The 4,237-nt window shown below is 40.9% G+C and overlaps 1 pseudogene; it reads left to right on the top strand.

Moving 5' to 3' along the window:
• The first annotated feature begins 3,304 nt into the window (after positions 1-3,304).
• LOC110121995 (putative olfactory receptor 8G3) lies at positions 3,305-4,237 on the top strand (annotated as a pseudogene).

Here is a 4,237-nt window from a genome sequence, read left to right as displayed (position 1 = left end):
CTGTGGCAGCTCTGCCCCAGTGAGGCTTTGGCATGAAGGTGGCACCACTGCTTGGCTTGCAGGGACTGTGGTGGTGCCAAGTGTGCAGGGACACGGACTGCCTCCACAGCAGGAGTTATGGCCCTATCAGAGTCTTTTTTAAGCCTCTTGTAGCTGGCGATCAGAAGGCCTCTTTCTCTGTAGCTTTGCCCACTCAGGCACTTAGAAGGCTCCCTTGCCTAGGTCCTTCTCTGTTGTTCAGTCTGTCAGGCACTTAAAGGAGCACCCTGGGTTTGATGAGCCAACCTCTCTATTTTTCAGCTGCAGATGCTGGTCTGTGGGGATAGAGAGACTATGGTGATGGCTTCACCCCCTACGCATGACTCAGCAGCAACTCCTTGCTTCCACGGCTGCTTGGCTTTCCTCCACAGTCATTTCCCAGCACAATATCCTCTGTCACATCCCCTCGATCCATTTCTCCACAGTCAACAGCAGCTCTTGCCCTGGGATTGCTCCCCAGTCCCTAAACTCCAGCTCCCAGCTTCTTCCCCTTCTAGGGGACCTGCGTCCCCATCTGGGGTATGTATGACTGCAGCAGGAACTGTCTGATTCTCATCCCATTTAGGCTCCCACAGATCAGCTGTTTCACTTTCAGCCTTAAATGTTTCTCCTCTGACTCAGACAACTTCCCCGATGTGGGGAACAGACCCTTGCTTCAGTTCCCCCACCTGCAGAGGGCAGGTGCAGTCCTAATAACATTCCTGTTTTTCCTCCTTGTTCCTTCATCCTATCAAGTTTTGCATGATTCTATATATTCTTTATCACTTGTAAGGTACTCCTGTCTGCTCTCAGCTGATATTCTGCATGCACTCTGTCTGAAGTCATATTCCTGATGTATCCATGGAGAGAGAAGTACTCCACATCCACCTACTCCTCTGCCATCTTGTTCTCCCTCTTACCAAGAACCAGGAACTGTGCTAAGAAACAAGTAGGCAGCATTTAATTTGGTTTTCAAACAAAGCAGATACTTAAGTTTTGGTTTTTCAGAGATCTGGAGAGTAGAAGGGATTATCCCCAGGTCACACAGCAAGTAAGAGGTTGAATTAAAATTTCAATTCACTACTGTCTAACTACAGTATACTAACACATATATATGGACTTTAGAAAGATGGTAACGAGAACCCTATATGCAAAACAGAAAAAGAGACTCAGATGTATAGAACAGACTTGTGGACTCTGGGAGAAGGTGAGGGTGGGATGTTTCAAGAGAACAGCATTGAAACATGTATATTATCTAGGGTGAAACTGATCACCAGCCCAGGTTGGGTGCATGAGACAAGTGCTCGGGCCTGGTGCACTGGGAAGACCCAGAGGGATCGGGTGGAGAGGGAGGTGGGTGGGGGGACTGGGATGGGGAATATATGTAAATCCATGGCTAATTCATTTCAATATATGACAAAAACTACTGTAATGATGTAAAGTAATTAGCCTCCAACTAATAAAAATAAATGGAAAAAAAATTAAAAAAAGATTATGAAATAAATAAAAAAGAATTATGAAATCATGAAATTTGGGAACTGGAATAAATGTTAAAGGTAATTGAATCCAACCAGGTGATTGTATCTTTAAACAATATTTGCTAAGCAATTGACCATTCAATTTGACCACAACATTTTGACTATAAGCTCACAGTGTGTCTGGTGTTTGGAATGTTAAACCTTTGTTGTGAAACTAACTATTTCTCCCTACAGTTTCAAGCACTTAGTTTTACTTTAATCTCTTAAGACATACAAAGATATACCTCTAAAATAAGTCCATATGTTTAACAGTGCAATGACTGTCATGTGCCACGTGCAGTTTTGCTCTGCTAAAAAATATCTTCAGTTATTTCAGCCATTCTAACATGACCAATTTCTAGTTCATTTTTCTGAAGCTGTCCAGTACTTCCCTATCGCATAAAGTATTGTACCTCAAAGTGAGCATACTAACCCAACTATTGCTTGCGCATTAAGTAGGAACATGGGTTTCCACTTTCTGAGATCTACTAATCTTTGTAAATTTAAACTAAAAACATATTGGTCTTTTAAAATAATACACTAACTAATTAATATAACTGTTGACTAATACAAATTAAAATTTCTACTTGTATTTTGCGTGTGCTCTGCTAATTCATATCCCTACCATCTTTGAATTCTATGGAGAACATATGCAAAATGCATGATTATTTTAAAAAGCACAGCATAAATGACCCTTAGTGTTTGTCTTCAAAAACCATTACTATATTTTCGAAATATGAACAATTATTTGACTGCCAGTACTTCAACCATGAAGCTCAAATTGCCTAAACCATTCTTAGTGCACTGCTCCCAGGATCAGAGTGGTGGAATATATGACTTAAATATATGCCATTCCATTATGTTCCCTTAGAGCATTCAAATTAGAAATAGCAGCAGGGTTTTCCTGAGACTTGGAAAATCTGTTGAGATATAAATATGATGCCTGCCAAGCAATTGTGTTTCTATACTCCTGGGTCATGGTCTGTGTTGGAAGTAGGTGAGCTCTAAAGCAGTAGATCTCAGCTGGAATGAAGCTGATAGTTGACCAGTCCTGCTGAAATTCTAGGGCTTCCCTGATAGCTCAGTTGGTAAAGAATCTGCCCATGATGCAGGAGATCTGGATTTGATCCCTGGGTTGGAAAGATCTCCTGGAGAAGGGACAGGCCACCCACTCCAGTATTCTGGCCTGAAGAGCTCCATGGACTGTATTGTCCATGGGTTCACAACGAGCTGGACGTGACTGAGCGACTTTTACTTTCACTTTTCTGAAATTCTGAGTAGATTTTCTGTAAGAAATATCTCAGACTAATACAACTACTTTTCACAGCCTTATGTAACCTTTGTTTACAACTTACAGAAAGCATACCCTACTATCATTTATTCTGAATGAAATGAAAATACTGGCCATTTGATATACATTATATTAATATAGGCACATATGGTATGGAAGGAAAACAAAAAGTCCTCAGAAATAAGAGTAGTAACATTTGCTATGAATGACTTTAAAAATTCAGAATCAGTATCTTCTTTTAAAATGTTATTTGATATCTTAATTATAGCTTTCTTGAAGTCTATAATTTCCATTCTGGTACAACAAGAATCATCATTTTTCAAGAGATCCCCACATTATGAACTTCTTCTGATGAGGGATAAATCAATGATATCCCCAGAATTACTCTTCCTCACACATAAACATGTACATACACACAGAAGGGAACACAAAAGAACACTCATCTACTCTTTTTATACTTAGAAACTCAGACAGGATAATGGACCCTGGAAGTCAATCTTCAGTGACTGAGTTCATCCTCTCTGAGGTCACAGAACCGCCACAACTCCAGCTGTCACTTTTCCTACTCTTCCGAGAAATCTATGTGGTCATGGTGGTGGGGAACCTGGACATGATTAAATTGATAGGGCTCAGTTCTCATCTGCACACTCCCATGTACTATTTCCTCAGCAATTTGTCTTTATTGACTTCAGTCAGCCCACTGTCATTACCCCCAAAATGCTGGTAAACTTTATGACAAAGCAGAACATCATTTATTTCTCTGAATGCATGACTCAGCTCTACTTCTTCAGCACTTTTGCTATTGCAGAGTGTCACACGTTGGCTGCAATGACATAGGACCACTAAGATGCCATCCACAACCCCTTGCTTTAAAATGTTATCATGTCTTACCACATCTGCCTCTGCCTCACAGTGGGAGTTTATATTTTGGCCATCATTGGATCCACAATCCATACAGGATTTATGTTGAGACTCCTTTTCTGCAAGAACAAGGTCATTAACCATTATTTCTGTGATCTCTTCCCACTCTTGGAACTATCCTGTTCCAGCATCTTCATCAATGAATTATTGGTTCTAGTCTTGAGTGCATTTAACATCCTGACTCCTGACTCAACCATCCTTACATCCTCCATCTTAATCCTCTCCGGGACTCCAAATCCACTCCACTGAGGGCAGGTCCAAAGCCTTCAGCACCTGCAGCTCTCACATCTTAGCTGTTGTTGTTTTCTTTGGATCTGCAGCATTCATGTACCTGCAGCCATCATCTGTGAGCTCCATGGATCAAGGGAAAGTGTCCTCTGTGTTTTATACCTGTATTGTTCCCATGCTAAATTCTCTAATTTACAGTCTGCGGAATAAGGATGTCAGGTTTGTCCTGAAGAAAATTCTGGAAAGAGGAAAATATATATGA

This window comes from Odocoileus virginianus, unplaced genomic scaffold (genome assembly GCF_023699985.2).
Source record: "Odocoileus virginianus isolate 20LAN1187 ecotype Illinois unplaced genomic scaffold, Ovbor_1.2 Unplaced_Scaffold_19, whole genome shotgun sequence".
NCBI classification, from domain to species: domain Eukaryota; kingdom Metazoa; phylum Chordata; class Mammalia; order Artiodactyla; family Cervidae; genus Odocoileus; species Odocoileus virginianus.
This window is presented reverse-complemented; position numbering and strand designations above follow the sequence as displayed.